Raw genomic sequence first — 17,731 nt, 5'->3', positions numbered from 1 at the left:
GATGCGTAGTCCCATGTTGGATTATGTGGACCTCATACAGAAATTTCGGGTTCCTTGGTACGCCAGTTAGCCACCACAAGTAAATTGAAATGATTAGTAGTCAGCTCTGTTCAGGGTGAAAATACCCCATGCACATGGACTAATCCCGTAGCGACACGTGGCCCAACCAAAGGGTGACACGTGTCACTCTGGGAAGATGCCCCGTTTCCAAGGTATAAAGAGCCCCTAAAATCAGCATTTAAAAAGGCCTTATTACATCATGGCCCAAATCCCGAAAGATATTCATGGAAGCCGCAAAACGGCGCCCCCAAATTACACGTGGCATTGCGTGATTGCGCAGCCAATCACGTCACTGAATTTTAGGGAACAAACCCTTAAGGGGCACAAGCTCCCACCCCTATAAATACCCCAATCATTTATGATGGGAGGTGTGGATTACGACATTATAAGAAAAGAGCATTAAATAGCTCCAACTTCTCTCTACTTTCTCTCTCTAGTCTTTTCCGTTTCAGATCTCTAACTTTATCGTCGGAGACGAATATTCCGATAAAGGAATATTCATTCATTTTGCAGGTGTCCAAGTCTCATTGTCCGGAGAATGCGACCAGTATCCTGAGGAATTCCAAAAAACACCCGAAAAAATTTGGTGCCGTCTGTGGCGATACTCGTCCGTTATGGTAATAGATGGTCAAACACCTAATCCCGGTCCTCGTCCAGGCAAGGACAGCCATGTAAAGGACATAGTCCCTACAATCCTTACCAGCGGTCCATTGACCGCCTCATTTCAAGAGGCCGATTGTAGACACCCATTTGTGTCTCCCCAAACTAAACCCGGTGATGAGTGCCTTTCACGTCGAATCATAATCGAATGAAGTGAAAGTGTGGAAAGTCTAGTGTTGCGGATTGTTTTAATTTCTTTTCTTTTCTCTCTGTTTTTAAAAACCTATTTTAAAGAAAATAGCCAATCCAGTTTGGTTGGTCCATGTCAAGGGTCCAATCATGGTGTAGTTGGATGGGGCTTGAAAGAGCTTTTCAACGATATAATATAAGCCCAATTCCGATGAATAATGAGGAAGTTATGGCCAAATTACTAAACTGGGCCCGGTTTGAGACTTATATGCGGCCCAATGATCTAGAGGAGGGCCTAATATGGATTTATCATTCCTAATGCAATTAGGATTGGTTTTAGTCTTCTAGTTCTTCTAGAAGATTCTTTTCATTCCTAATTCAATTAGCATTGATAAATTGACTTTTGTTGACTTTTTAGAGTTTTAATCAGAATAAAAGAGTTTTTTAAGGAAAATACGATTTTGCCCTTCTGTACGGCTAAATTTTATCTGAATTTAGAAAACGCGTGAAAAATTGAATTAGCGCCTAACGACAGACATTAGCGCCTAGCGCTAGCGTTAGCGCCTTGCGCTAACTTGTTTTTTCCTCGTCGAAACTCTGATTTGTTTTTTTATCCTTTTGGCTAAATAACCTCTTAAAACTTCCGTTTTTCATCATCAAATATCACCAACAATCATCCATTCTCTTATATTCTTATATTCTCTTATTCTCTCTAGTTTTTAAGAATTCTTTTCTCTATAATTTTATACACAAAATTCCGCATTCACAAGACCAAGAAACACCTAGCATTGTTCGAAGTTGCCTTCGCCCTAGACGTGAAAGGTTTAAATTTTGGAGGGTTTGGTCCCAAATCTCTCTTTCAATTATTTAATTTAATTGTTTGATTTATTATTTTCCTTAAAGTTACTAACGCGTGTATTTTGCTATTAGAAAGAGATACGGGGCATCCAAGTAAGTGCTTTAATTGGTTTTATTGATATTATGATGAAGAAATCATGTCTAGGTTATTATTATGATTCTTAGTGTCATGTTAGGGAGTTTTGATCTTCCTAGTATCATGTTTAGGGTAACAACTATAATTTCTAATATCAAATATGATAATTATTATTATTATGATGCTTCCTACTTCTTTTCCTAATATTTATTCATGTGAGTATCATGTTAGGGTTAAATATTTGATTCTTGTTGTTTAGTGACATGCTAGTGTTTGTTACTAATATTGTTAGTATCATGCCTAGGATCTTGCTATTATTATTATTCTTTAACATGATTTTGATTTTTATTATTATTTTGATGATTATTATGTTGCTTGATTATATTTTATTGTTATTGCTTGATCACGCCTTTTATGCATGTTTAAAGGGAATTGGTACTTGTAATCACGCTTAATTAATAAGATAATTAATAATTTTATTTAGGGTTAATTTGATTATAATTCAAGTGATCGCCAATAATAGATTTGTTTGTGCATTAATGTTCAACCAACATAGATAAACATATTTAGGGTTAAACCTATTGATTGTATGTTAGTCAGAAAGAGCACATGAATACGATCAGAATAAAGTAGAGGCCTATTATTAGGGCAGGTTCAATCTCTTTTATGTTGGATTTGTACCTTCATCCCCGAACTACCAGTCATGGTTTCAGACCTATTGGAGTTGACGATCTCCTGGATCGTTAAGGGGTGTAACCTTCACCTCGTGAACGGTTTACAAGTTCCTAAAACTTGTTGGCGACTCTTTTGCTCTATCTTCTTTCCCTTTGGACGCCATCGTACTTTAGTGTATGATCACAATGGGGTTCAAGCTAGGGGTAATGCTTGAAATATTCCCTACAGTTTTTTGGCGACTCCACTAGGGAGGATTTCTATTTTAATTCCTGAAATTTATTTCAGCAATGATTTAGAATGAGTGGATGAGACTCGAAAAGTTATAAGTATTTCATGTGCGTAATTTTGATTAACATTATTGTCATATTCATAAAAAAGATTTCATAAAATTTGAGGAATATCTTTCACAACTAGGATCGAAATAATGCTGCGCGAAACTGGAAAATTTTAACGAGCACAGAAATCTGCTGAGGCATGTAGGAACTAGCGTCAGGGAACAAAGTCTAGCGCCAACAATTTGACGTTAGCGCCAGGTGACATCTTCTTCCGCCAGGCGCTAAAGCCAAAAGGTGGCGCTGGACTCTGTTTGCTGGCGCCAAGTTCTTCTAATACCGAGCCAGAATTATGAGTTCTAATTTTGACTAGTTTTTCGCATTGTTTGCTCGATCCTACTTTCTGATTGAGTTTTTCTCACTTTTTTGAAACCCATATGTGTTCTACATATGGACATAACCCTCTGGGAATTCATGCTCCATCTACCTGATTGAACGCTCTGAGCAACAAATGGTACAACCGAGAATGTTGAATTCACCAAACCATGGAAGCGAGTTTTTCTAAACTCGCGGTGTCCCATCCACTAGCGCCAACCCTTCACACTTAGGCTTCCGCGCGCTGCATCCGGACAATTAACCATGGACCCTCTTTGACTAACCCATATCCGGAACTAGAGCCATGGTTAGGTTGTAAACTCATTGCATCATGTTGTGCCCACTTGGCTAATTGTGCATTATTGGTTGTGCATTATTAGTTGTGCATCCTCTATGTGTTTTTCCTAACCATTTGTTTGACTTGTGTTAAGATTAAATAAACTGATTTATAACTAAATGAACTTTGCCTAATTAATTAATTTGAGTAATTAAAGTCTAATAATTTAATCAGAGTTGACTTAGTACGACTTTAGGCATACTCTATAGAGTAATAATACCGAAAGCAGTTCCAGATTGACGTTCCAGCAACGGCGCCAAGATTTAAATTGCAGTGCCACTCTGTGGAGCGTAGCGCCTGGCGACAATCCAGTCGTCTGGCACTACACTGCAAAGAGAGGCATCAGTCTTGTCGTTTTGGCGACAGTTCGGTTTATTGCTTGAGTCATCACCTTATGTCTAATTAAACAGTTTTCTAGTCGATTTAGTTAATTTTTACTGGTAATAATACTTTTTCAAGTCATTAACCGAGTTTAAGCACTAAGTCCCATGGTCTTACACAAGAGTCAAAGCATGACTTACACTCACCATATAAAGCACACACTAATGTACACTTTGACCATGTCTAAGGGAGTCTTGTATGCACGTATTTTTCGTCATTTTTTTAGGGGGGTAAGTCGGATATTAATCCTCCAATTAAACCACTTGTTTGAACCCTATACCTATCTCTCAAAAATGTATGCCAAATGTATGCCTTATTTTTGCCAAAAATATGCACCCTATTTTTTTTCTCTTTTTCAAAACGTAAAGTCAAAGTCAATTTGAGTTAAGTAATAAAACAAAAATGGTTTAATTTACAGCGCGTGGTCAAGAAAGGAAGGGCGTTTAATCAAAGACAACCTTTTTATTCAAGTCCAACTTTTCGACAAACCGATTGCTTGTAAAAGGAAAGCTAAGACAACAATGGCAACTCAAGAGGAAGTTAATGAGCTCAGGAACCAATTGATTACCGTGACTGAGGCGTTAAAGGTTCTAACCCTCAAAATCGATGATCCTGTGAAGCAACAACACATGGATCTCATGTAAGGGAGTTTGAGCAAACCGTCTAGTGACTATAAGTTTCAAGGAATTAGCTCACAAGGGGTCTCGGTGGACAAGGATCTTCTTCCGCAGAAGTTCAATGCCAACGACATCCCGAAATTCAAAGAAACTGACAACCCTTATTTTCATTTAAGAGCCTTCGAAACAATAATGAGTATTAAGGGTATTGACAAGAAGGTGTTTCCCTCTTTGTTCTCCCTATCTCTCGAAACCGTTTGCCAACAATGGTTCTTTTCTCTTGAGAAATAAAGAACCTCTACTTGGGAGTCTATAGTAAACACTTTCATTGATAGATACAAATGCAATATTCAAGTTGAGACTGGCTATAGGGAACTTGAAATCCTCAAGCAGAAGGAGAATGAAGGTTTTACCTCTTTCTTCAGCAAATGGAGAGAAACCTCTGCTAAGATGATTGAGGTGCCAAGTGAAAAAGAATCTGTGAGGTTATTCATCAAAAACCTTCAAGAGAAGTACTTCAAGCATCTCAAATACCAGAATAATCTCCATACCTTCAAGGCCATCTATGACATTGGAATCAATATTGATGACGACCTGGCTAAGCTAAAAGCTGCTAACAATAACTCCAACAGTAGCTGGAAAGGCAAGAAGAACGACAATCCTTCTTCTTCCAAAACCACCCACTCAAATAATGTTAGTACCTTTAACTTAAGTGAAGTCCTTAATATGAATAATCAAGGACAAAAGAAACCATTTAGAAGAAACTTTACTCCTATAGGTATGAGTTATGACACCGCATTTGACCGATTAAATACAAAAGGTCTTATAACTCCTATTGGACCACTTGGGGACCCACCATTCAAGAAGAGGACGGCTAACTGGAATCCCAATGCACATTGCGAGTATCACCAAAGGTAGGGGCCATCTTACCAAAAATTGTAGGAAGCTTAAGGAAGCTATCCAAGATTTAATCGACAACAACAAACTGCCATTGCCTCCTGCTAGTAAGAAGCCGAGCATTGATAGTGCACCTCTCGCTCACTCCTTAGCCTTCTCTAATGAGGAAAACGAGGTTGATCCCTCATCTCTCATCAAACCTATCGAAGAAATCCATGCTATTGAAGAAGAGGAGGAGATCTTTTTCGATGCCATGGATGACTTTCCAGAATTAGCAAGTAAAGAGGACATACAATTGCTTACGTTGTCCATGTTGGAGGGATAAAACTTGTTACGTGAAGCTCTCGAAGTTGCGAAGAAACAATTAGAAGAGCTTCAGAGAAAGGGTGACAAGACTCCACCCACAAAGAAGAAACCCTTCTCTTTACAAGTAATTGAAAAACCCAATAATAGTAATAGACTCTATACTCCAACTGGGATTCCATATGCTAAAATTTTCAATATGCTCTCCGAGAGTGGCGAAGTCAAACCTCTCGAACCGAGACCATTTGAATCATTAAAAAGGACATATAGGTTCTATTGTCAATACCATCAATCAGGGGGTCACACTATTGAAAACTGTTTTAAATTTAAAGATTTAATTCAGAAAATGATTAATGAGAAAAGGCTAGTCCAAATTCCACAAGAGGAAGACATAAGTATTAATGGAGTTTGGGACAGTGATGAAGAAGACGTTTATTTAAAAGACATGGTAGGACCTCCACCTTCAATGGCATATGCCATGGATGACTTCTGGGTTGAAGAAGATTCATCCATAGACGTCTTCACAAGATCCGGGAGAATGCAACCTCCGATTTCGACACAACATATGCTATCCACGCAGCAAGTTCCCATACCTATCATAGAAGACAACGATATTGTCAAACAGTTCAAGAAGACCAAGGTTGAAATGAATGTATGGAAGCTTCTATCAACATCTCGAGAACATAGGTTGGCAGTAATGAATGCCTTGGACAAGATAGGGATAGATTCTGACACCACTCCTGAGGGGTTTGCTAACTTCCTTACGATTGATCTCCCTAGTCCTATCAACTTGATCACCTTTTTCGACAAGGATTTACCTCTAGAAGGTGACAAGAATTATAAGGCGTTAAACCTCACAGTAGTTTGCAAGAGAATGAACGTCCCTATGACTCTTGTAGACAATGGATCAGCCATTAATGTTTGTCCACTTAGAACTACGAGGATGCTAGGCATAAGATATAAAGACCTAACCCCGTCAACGCAAGGAATAAGAGCTTATGACAACACTCGTCGTCAAGCTCTTGGTAAGATTACTATGAATATAACGGCGAGAGCAATAGAACATGCTACTACATTTCAAGTAGTAGATATTAAGGCTTCATTGAATTTATTGTTGGGACGCCCTTGGCTTCATGACCTAAAGGCCGTCCCTTCATCTCTCCACCAACAGGTAAAGGCCATAGTTGGAGGAATTCCCATTATGATCGATGCTTCACCCATGAGGATCAAAGCCATAGAATATCCAATAATTAATGTGGAGCACGATGAAGATGATGAAGATTTGTGGGGCTTTAATGAAGAGGTCTCCCTAATCGAGGAGGATGAAAGGACCCCTCTCTGCCATGACCCCCACTCCAATATGATAGTGAACGCTATTTTGAGGAAACAAGGACATTTTCCTGGGATGACCCTAGGAAAAAAGAAAGAATAGCAAAATCGCTGGAATCACCTGGCCTCCCTAAATTATACACTTTCGGACTTGGTTTCAAACCGACTCGAGAAGATCTCAAGCGAGCCCGGGAAAAGTCAAAAGCGCGTAGAGACGCTCGCATCCAAAAGAAAGTAATCCCAGTGGATCAGTATCCTCTTACCCTCAATGGACAATTCATAAAAGAAGGAGAGGATTATCCATGCTACGAATTTCCCGAACCTTTTGTCGTAAATGGCATAAGGCAACCTGGATTTGAAATTTTCCTAGATTGCCATTTTATAGATGAAATCCCAACTCCTGTTCATAAGGAGAAAGCACCCCCATGCTTTGACTTTAATGTCATGGGATTATTATTTGGGCGAGAAAAAGATGAGCCAACATACAAAGAGGATAACTCCTCGCTCATCCAAACGGTCCTACAAAGTGAAAGCTTTGATCTCTCAAAGCTCATCACTCCAGCGGAAGGATCACTACAAGGGTGGCGCAAGACCGTCAAGGTGACTACTCCAAGCGGAAGAAGAATCTCCATCACAATGGGACAAGGACCGATGTTCAAAGAGTCGTCTGAGTTAGAGTCAGAGTCTTTTCCCGTAGAGTCATCTAATTCTTTAGTTGTAGCACCCCCCTCTTCTATCTCTCCTCCTAGGATAGTTAATGATTAAGTCCCTGAGGACATATCACTCTTCAATGATTTTTGAATTTAATAATATGTCTTCTTCTTCTTACTCCTTTTGTTCTTCTTTAACCCAAGATGACGAGCATTGCTTAACTAACAATGAAAATGACAAAGAACTTATTAAAGCAATGGAAACACTTGAAAAGAAAACACCGATAATTGAGGAAATTGAGACGGTTGATATCTCAAATGATTCAACCAATAAAAGAGAAGTTAAAATCAGATTAACACTTAATGAACAAGAAAGAACCGATTTAATTAATTTGCTTAAAGAATTCATCGATTTATTCGCTTGGTCATATGAAGATTTACCAGGCATTAATAGAGAAATAGCTCAACACACCATACCACTAATTCAAGGGATGAAACCTTTAAAACAAAAGTTGCGTCGTATGAAACTCAACGTAGCTCTTAAAATAAAAGAAGAAGTTCAAAAACAAATAACTGCAGGTTTTATCAAGGTATCCAAATACCCTAAATGGGTCGCCAACATCGTCCTAGTTCCGAAAAAGGATGGAAGGGTAAGAATGTGTGTCGATTATCGAGATCTAAATAAGGCAAGTCCAAAGGACGACTTCCCTTTACCACACATCGATATTCTGGTGGATAACACAGCAAATCATGCACTTCTCTCGTTCGTGGATGGATACGCGGGGTATAATCAAATTCTCATGGCAGAAGAAGACATGGAGAAAACAACCTTCATAACACCATGGGGTACTTACTGCTACACGGTAATGCCATTTGGGTTGAAAAACGCGGGTGCCACTTACCAACGAGAAGCGACTGCCTTGCTCCATGACATGATGTGTAAAGAAGTTGAGGTATATGTGGACGATATGATCGTGAAGTCAAAAGATTGCCCAGGCCATCAAATAAATTTAAGGAAATTCTTCAAAAGGCTAAGAAAATACAACATGAGGTTGAATCCATCCAAGTGTGCTTTTGGAGTCACCTCAGACAAGCTTTTGGGTTATGTCATAAGCTCTAGAGGAATAGAGATAGACCCAACCAAGATCAAGGCAATCATGTCAATGCCATCGCCCAAAACTAAAAAGCAAATTCGAGGATTTATTGGTCGGTTGCAATACATAAGCAGGTTCATATCAAAATTGACAACAATATGTGAACCAATTTTTAAAAAGCTGAAAAAGAATGTACCAGTAATATGGCATAACGAGTGTTAAAAAGCCTTTGTAAAGATCAAATCCTATCTCGCAAAGCCTCCCGTATTGGCACCAGCACTTCCAGGAAAACCTCTTAGGTTGTACTTAACAGTCACCAAAGGAACGATGGGAGCCATGCTAGCACAAGAAGTAGAAGGCAAAGAGAATGCAATCTACTATCTAAGCAAAAATATTCTCGAGTATGAGGTACGCTATACACACCTTGAGAAATTGTGCCTCGCACTGGTGTGGGCCACAACCAATTTGAGACATTACATGCTCGTGCGTACGGTCTTTTTAGTTTCCCGATTGGATCCACTCAAGTATTTTTTCGAGAAATCTACACTCAATGGGCGCATATCAAGATGGATAGTCAACCTATCCCAATTTGATGTAAGGTTCATGCCTCAAAAAGCTATCAAAGGATCTTTGGTTTCAGACTTTCTAGCAGACTTTCCAATTGAAGATTTAACGCCAGTACACGACAATGAATTTCCAGACAAAGACTTGATGGTCACCGAGGACGATACTTGGACCTTATACTTCGACGGAGCCTCAAACCAAAAGGGATGTGGCGTTGGAGTATTACTAGTATTACCTAAAGAAGAGCATGTTCCAATCTCCATAAAGCATGATTTCGACGTTACCAACAACGCTGCTGAATACGAAGCATGCGTGTTAGGCCTTGAAACAGCTTTGGCATTAGGAGTGAAAAAGGTATGGATATTCGGAGACTCTTCATTAATCATCAATCAAATTTCTAAAAGATGGAAAGTAAGGAGCGAAATTTTAGCACCTTACCAAACTTATCTGGAAACTCTCACCAATCAGTTTGAGAAGGTGGAATACACGTACCTACCTAGAGAAGAAAATCAATTTGCTGATGCCTTAGCAAGACTAGCCTCAATGGGTAGGATTCCTACGGACATCGAAAAAATGCCTCTAACTATAGAAAAAAGGCATTAACCGGCCTATATTCAAGCTATAGAAGATGACAAAGCGATCCAAGATAAAGAAGAAGAAGAAGAAGAAGAAGAAGAACCGTGGTATACGGATATACTCAACAATGTCACCAAAGGAGAATACCCTCCTCATGCTGACAAAAGAGCAAAACGAGCATTAAGACTCTTGGCTTCCCAATACGTACTCATAGACAACGAGTTACACAAAAGGGTACCTAAGGGTCGAGCTCTCTTATGTGTAGGAAAAAAGGATGTTCAAAGAACAATGAGGGTAGTCCACGAAGGAATTTGTGGAACTCACGTAAATGGAAAAACGCTAGTCCAAAAGATAATGTGAGAAGGATACTATTGGACTATCATGAATAGGGATTGTCATCAATACGTAAAAAGATGCCCTAAGTGCCAAATTAACGCCAACCTACAACATGTTCCTCCATCTCTACTCTACACCTACACTTCGCCATGGCCATTCTCTACATGAGGAATTGACATTGTTGGTAAAATCACTCCCCCAGGAACAGGAGGTCACGAATATATTTTGGTAGCAATTTATTACTTCCTAAAGTGGGTCGAAGCACAATCATATGATAAACTCACTGCAAAACATGTAGCACTCTTTATCGAAAGAAATAATATTTGTCGATATGGAGTCCCACATGAAATGATAAGTGACAATGGAACTCACTTTCAAGCTGAGTGTGAAGAATTGCTACAAAAATATGGCATTCAACATCATCATTTTTCTCCTTATAGACCTCAGGCTAATGGAGTAGTCGAAGCGGCTAATAAAAATTTAAAGAATATCATCAAGAAAATGACAGAAAATTACAAGGATTGGCCTGACAAACTCCACTTCGCATTGTGGGGTTATCGCACGTCAATTCGCACATCAACAGGAAATACGCCATTTTCCTTGGTTTATGGAATGGATGTCGTACAACATGTAGAGCTGGAGATACCATCTCTATACATTGCATTAGAAAGCAAACTCGATGAAGTTGAATGGACTAGGGCAAGATATGAGGAGCTAATTATACTTGATGAAAAACGACTAGAAGCTCTACATCATACTCAATGCTATCAAACTCGTATGGCTAGGCATTTTAACAAGAAGGTCAAGACAAGAAACATCAAAGTAGGAGACTTGGTGTTAAAAGCATTAAGGAAAAATGTTTTAGATCCAAGGGGAAAATTTAGGCCTAATTGGTCTAGACCCTATATTGTCAAAACAATCCTGTCAGGAGGTGCAGCGAAATTAGTTGATATGGATGGCAATGAGTTCTCTAACATGACAAATATTGACCAACTTAAAAAGTACTACCCATAATAACTTGAGTGAGATATTCAAGAGAGCTACGTTCGACCTGATTCCTTAAGAAAGGATACGTAGGCAACCCTTTATGGGTGCGGCTACTTTATTTTTTTTCAAACCTCGCATCCTAGACTTAAAAATAAATTTGACAGAAGATCGACGAAACATCGGCGTCACAGAAAAAATCCTGGCGCCAGCCGATGGACATTGGCGCCAGACGACAACTCCTGGCGCCTGGCGCCTGACGCCAGACTGCCGCAGCTGGCGCCAGTCGTAAAATCACGATGCCAATTTTCGGGAAAGTACTCGGGAATATTTCGGTGTTTTTCGGAAAATTTTCGACTTCCGTACTCGAAATTTTTTTTGGAAAATTAAATTTTCAGTTTTCATTGCTTTAATCAATTAAATTTAAAGGAGATAATTTAATTAAAAAAGCTGCAATTTCATTAATAAAATAAACTAACAATTACATTATTGATGGAATTTAAATAAAGCTTAAATAAATTAACTTTGAATTTAAAAGTAAGTCTAATAATTGAAGGTTAAGCAATGCTTTAATCTTTTTTCTCTTTCTTTGCTCTCTTCCAATTTTTGTCTATATCGTCTTCTTCATCCATAACTTTAGCTAGTAGGCATCCTTTAGAGGACCTACACTCAATTTTAGAGTAAATAGTTTCTCCCTTAGCTAGGACTCCATGTTTCTTCTCTACCCAAGCCTTCTTCTCTGAAGTGTTAGCTTTTCTCTTTCCTTTATCCTTCGTAGAGCTTTTCTTAGGCATTGTAGGTTTTTTGAACTCAACTCTTTCACCCAATCAAGCGTTCCTTAACAGGAATCACTTTGTCACCTAGACGACTCTTCACATCAGTTTTACTCTGATTTTTCTTCATGTCCTTTGAAGGTTTCTTCAGAAGCCACTTCTTCACATCATTAGGCAAGAAAGGAGGAACCTTTTGGGTAATCACATCCTATAAAGGTCTAGCGCTCCAATAAGCATCAAATTTGTCTACTTCTTTAGAGACAAGAAATTCATAGGGACAAGAAATTCATAAAGGTCTAGCGCTCCAATAAGCATCAAATCCATCACATCCCCGGAAGGAATTGTTTGAAGTAGGCCGTACTGTCTTTTTACCCTGCAGGGATAATAAAAAGTCATCCTGGACAAGCTTGGAAGACGGTAGAAGGGTTGCTTGTTGACACCAATCATCTTTTATATTTTCCACCAAGGGATGACCCACTTGATGGTACAATTGCAAGAGCCAAAGACCTTCTTCCATTCATGGCGCCCCATCTTAGAGAAGCTTTTCTTCCTTATCATAAAGCAATTTGGAGTGTACTTTTCAATATTGTCTGGAGGACTAATTAATTCTAGTCTTTCCATTAGCCACATCTGCAAAAAAAATTTTGCAAATAAATTAATATTACTATACAAAAATATGTTTTTGATTTCTGTAATTAAAAATATTATTTTTCTACTTGTAATAAAATTGGAGAGCCCCGAAAAGGTGCTTTTGGATTCTTCTTTAATTCATCAAGAATAAGCATAGTCTCTCCAACAATTAAAGGCATTGGATTTCTCCCAGATTCAATCTGCTCCAAAACAGTTGATATGATTGCTTGACCCTCATTAGCTCTACCACTAGTGAGAAAATATTGATTAAGCATGCAAAAAAGAAAAGCCCTTCTCCTATAAACATGAAAAGACTCAGAATAAGGTCTATCAAAATAATGGCGAGCAAATCCTTTCAAATTAACTATGCTACCATCTACTATATTTGTTAGATCTTTGTCTTTTAAATTGAAGAAGCGCTCAAAATCCTTATTATAATATTCATTTATTCTAGGGATTACTACAAGATCTAATGCAGGGAAGCCTAAAATAGCACCGAATTCTTCCGACAAAGGGCTAATTTCATCAAACCCTAATCTAAAACAATGAGTATCCACATCCCAATATTCCAAGGCGGTATGAATAAAGTCTACATCAAGATCTACTCCCTTGACACCATAAATATCCCATCTGAAAAACATCTAACTCTTTTCTCTCCTAGGCAGTTAGAGACCGACACCATTCATGAGTGAAGTTGGTAAAACTTTTAGAGACTAGAGACATGATTATTATTATTATTTCAAGAGCTAAGATTATATTTAATCTGCTCTAATTATGAAGAACATCGGCTGGGCAGGGGGCTATTTATGCACAAAATCGGCACAGTTTTAATCTGGAAAGAATTCGGAGTCATCGCTCATCGGCGCCAGACGCCAGACATTGGCGCCTAACGCCAGAGCCTGGCACCAAACGCTAAGAGTAGCGCCTGGCGCTAACCTAAAACGCGTGGCGCCAGATGGCGCTGATGTGCCTTATCATATGAGTTTTTCAAAACCGCGTTTTTTTTTTTCCTCATTCGAGTCTGACAATGACTTAACGATCTTTTATTCTTTTTATATCCTGTTTCTAATTACATTTTTTTCCTTCTTCTTAATTAATATATCAATCATATTAATTATATCATTTCTTGGATTTTATTTAGACTTAACTTTTAAGTTTTTATAAATCCAATATTTTTACTCTTATTTTTCATTTTTTCTTTTTGGGGGAGAAAGTCGGATACCCTCCATCAATAATAAAAATGACGGAATTTGTGCAAATTAATTATCACAATTCTTTGCACACACAAATATGCACATAAAAATTAAAAATAAATGAAAAAATGATAAATAATATGTAAATATAAAATAAACTCATAGTAGCATGTATATACAAATATGTCTAGATAATGAGTCTAAATAAAGGCAAAGTCCTATACAAAGTCAAAATAATAAAAAGCACAAGAATAAACTACGGCGCCGGAGGACGTACACCCATCATCTCATAAAACTGCGCAATACGAGGAGTAACCTCTCCACCAGCTCCAGCTACAGCTCCAGTCTCCTCGGGAGGTGGAAAACTCAGCACAGGACCCGTCCACCCAAGATCAACCTGAGGCTGAGGCTGCGGAGGCTGTTGCGATGACGAGCTGACCTCGTACATCCCACCATCTCTAAGAGCCGAGGTAGCCTCTCCCTGGCCTGCCGGCGTAGCGTGTGCACCCTCAGATGAAGAGCCCGAGCCCTCCACCGCCTCGGTCCGGGCAGCCTCATAACGACCACCCCGACCGCCAGAACCAGTACGACGACGTCTCGAGCTAGACCTTGCCGGATCTCTTTGCACCTCAAGTCTCGTACGGGTACGAGAAGGAATGGGCTGACCCTGCAAGAAGAAATCAAGTAAAAAAAAAAGCAAAATAAAAGCAGTAATGCAAAAATAAGAAAGGAAACTACCGCCTGAACGGAGTCGTCATGACGACATGTAGCCACATTCCTCATCCGAACGAGCTGGCTCCGGAAGGCATCTATGCACCGCGCCATCGCCGTGACCACCTCACGCGAAAACTGTCAAGGAAATGAAGTCAGTAATGATGCATAACATATATGGACAAAAGTTGCAAATAAATAAGCTTACCCGAGTCTAGTGACGAGGAATCGACCGCTCCACGAAGCGCTCGCCCTCAGGAGCCGGAGGAATCATCTCCTCAATCGGCCCATATGTCCCTTGATAATGGATGGACATACAAGGTGGAACGAACTCAGTAGGTCCAGTCTAACAAAAGCGAATCAAAGTCAGTAAAACATTACTTGAGGGCTATTTCACGGAATGTAAAAGATGAAAATCATACCGTCACCTCCTCAGACAATACAGGGACCGGAGTTAACAACGGCAGTAGGTCCTCCTCATAGCACCGCCCAAGGATCGTATAAGCTCGCCAAGGGGTATCAGCTCTCTCTGACATGCTCACCAACCTCGCGGCGTTGAACATGTGACGTAGTGGAGGAGCAGGAACGACAAAAGTGTCCGAAGAATGCTGAATAGCAACCCTTTCTCCGAGGTATGCAACTTCTCCATATGTCCCCAAGTAGTAGCGACGCTCAGCAGTATACTACGTGGCTAACCTAGGGACAACCAAGCTGACCCACGGCCGGTACAACACGTCAAGCTCCTGCAAAGAATGCCTATCAAATAAGAATCCATCGAAGGTAATGCAAAGTGTTCGAATATATAAAGAACCATACCGAGATGATCTGATCTCCGACATAAGCAGTGGACATCCCAGCGCGGCGGCTTCCCCAGGAGGCACTCACTGGAAATCCACGCGGCGATGGTTTCGCCGGCGCAACCAAGGGAAAGTACTCGTAGAACCAGATCTACAAAAGGCAAAAAGCATCAACAAGTGCTAATCAAAGCTTAGAGCTAATCTTTAAAGGGAGATAAAGTATACCTTTATGACCCTCCAAAAACCGGATAGAGCGACGTTCCCCGTGAAGGATCGGTGTCGACACGAGTGTCGTAACGCTCGAATAAAGTCAGCATAAGCCAAGCTAGCCCAGTCATAACTCCCGATCAAATGTAGATCACGGACCGCAGGTAGGTAGTAAAGCAGCACTCTAATACCCTTGTCAGGGGAGAACGTCCCTGAGAAGAAGATAAGCACAAAGATGCGCACCCACTGCTCTCGGGTGGTCGCATCATCATCAAAAGCCGCCGCTAGAGTCGAACGGCGAATCCCCTTCGCGCTGAACCGAGTCGACTCTACCTTAGCATGAGCCCGAACAGCAATCGAACCCAACAGCTCCTCGACCTCAGGAGAAAACACGCTGATCTCATTGTAAAATGGCAGTGCAACAGAGCTAAACTTCAGTCCCGTAATGAGACTGAAGTCGGTCGGGGTGACCATCATCTTACCCCAAGGAAAGTGGAAAGTGTTGGTGGTGTCCCAAAAGAACTCTACCAGAGCACGAACCACATGATGACCCTTGCTGGAGGCAATAATGTCCTCTGAGGTCTCAAAAAGAGTAGCTAGTCCGCAAGATTCCTAGAGAAGTCTCACCTCTCCATCATTGCCAATATACATCTTGTACAGGTCGCCCAAAGTATCGCAACCTAAACCGTGGCAGTGTGTCCTACCAACCATGATCCCACGTCGCACCCTCTCAGAAATGTGGTGGACGGGGGAGAAGTACAGAGTCCGCTCATCCCACTCTGGGAGAGGACCGAGAGAAGTGGACGGGTCGGCTTCGTCCTCTAAGGGCTCGTGCTCCCGTCGTACGTCTCGGGACCGTGAACCCGAACCTCGCTATCTAGCCATGCTACATTGTGCAAAATCATCATAAATTAAGGTTTTATAGTATCTAAGGTTCTCCTAGCTGCATGATACTATGTTCGAAAAAACAGAGTACGTAGTACTAAAATAGAGCACAAATCCAAATTGAGCATACCCGGCATTTTTCAAACATTCAAAAAATTTCTTGCAATACTATAGTAATTATTGTGACAAATTGGACAAGAATTGCTAGCAAAAACATCAAGAACAAGCCGCATTGTCTACCCGGCCTTAAAAGGTCCAACAATGGTGATTTGTTCGTTTCTTCACCAAATTGAGTCAAACAAGTCTCAAATTACTCCCAAGGAAATATATAAACATAATCAAGCCATTTCATGGAATAAAATTTGACAAACAAAGTGAATTAAGCAATTCAAGTTTCGAAATTTCAAGAAATTCGTGAACAAACATATGCAAAATTCATTAAAACCGGAGAGAGTTTGAGGAAAACATACATAGATCGGGAAAATGGATGGAATAAGCTTTGATTTGCAACAAATTTGAGCGAATTCGGTTGAGAAACAAGCAAAAACGGATGACTTGAAGTTCCGAGCGATTCTCGCTCAAAAACGAGCAGCAGCAGCGGAAATGAAGAAGAAAGGGTATTTATGGAAAACCCGACTCTAGCGCCAAGCGACATGCCTTGGCGCCAGACGATAAGTCTTAGCACCTAACGCTAGTGCCAGCGTCTGGCGCTACTACCAAATATGCGGCGCTAGCAATATTTCAGCGGCGACAGCTTGTTCAGCCTCTCAGTGTGGTTGTTTCGACCTCTTGCAATATATTTTGGGTTCCTTGTTACGCAAGTTAGCCCCTCTAAGCAATTTGACATGATTTGTTCATACGCCAATTAGCCCCTCTAAGCAATTTGACATGATCGTCTCACTTAGCTTAAAGCGCCTAAGCATTGGCTCATCGCAAGACACCGACATATTTGTTCATACAGCAGAAGATACCGACATATTGGTTCAAAATTTAGCAAAAGGCACCGACATACAGATGTTGGGGTTTGGTGAGTCCGACTCATCGCGGAAACAAACCCAAAAACAAGACCGCACACGCAATAAATAAAACCATAAACATAATTAAATTAATCACAAGATTAAGATAAGCTAATTACCTTTGACGCGTGCTTCGCTCCAAAATGAGCTCTTACTTGAAAGCTTCAAGTCCCGCTCACACGGAGACCTCCAACGAAGTCCACCCGCACCAACAAAACCGACTAGGTCCAATGTCTTGGGGTTAGCAAGACCCGACCAATAAAACCCGAGTAATTATATTGAGTTCAAAAGTCTTCACTAATTGTGATGCCTTTTCCAACTCTTACTCAAGCATCATTCCCAATGC

The sequence above is a fragment of the Chenopodium quinoa genome, unplaced genomic scaffold (assembly GCF_001683475.1).
Source record: "Chenopodium quinoa cultivar QQ74 unplaced genomic scaffold, ASM168347v1, whole genome shotgun sequence".
In the NCBI taxonomy this organism is placed as follows: Eukaryota; Viridiplantae; Streptophyta; class Magnoliopsida; order Caryophyllales; family Amaranthaceae; genus Chenopodium; species Chenopodium quinoa.
The sequence above is the reverse complement of the archived record's forward strand: the minus strand, read 5'-3'. Positions refer to the sequence as shown.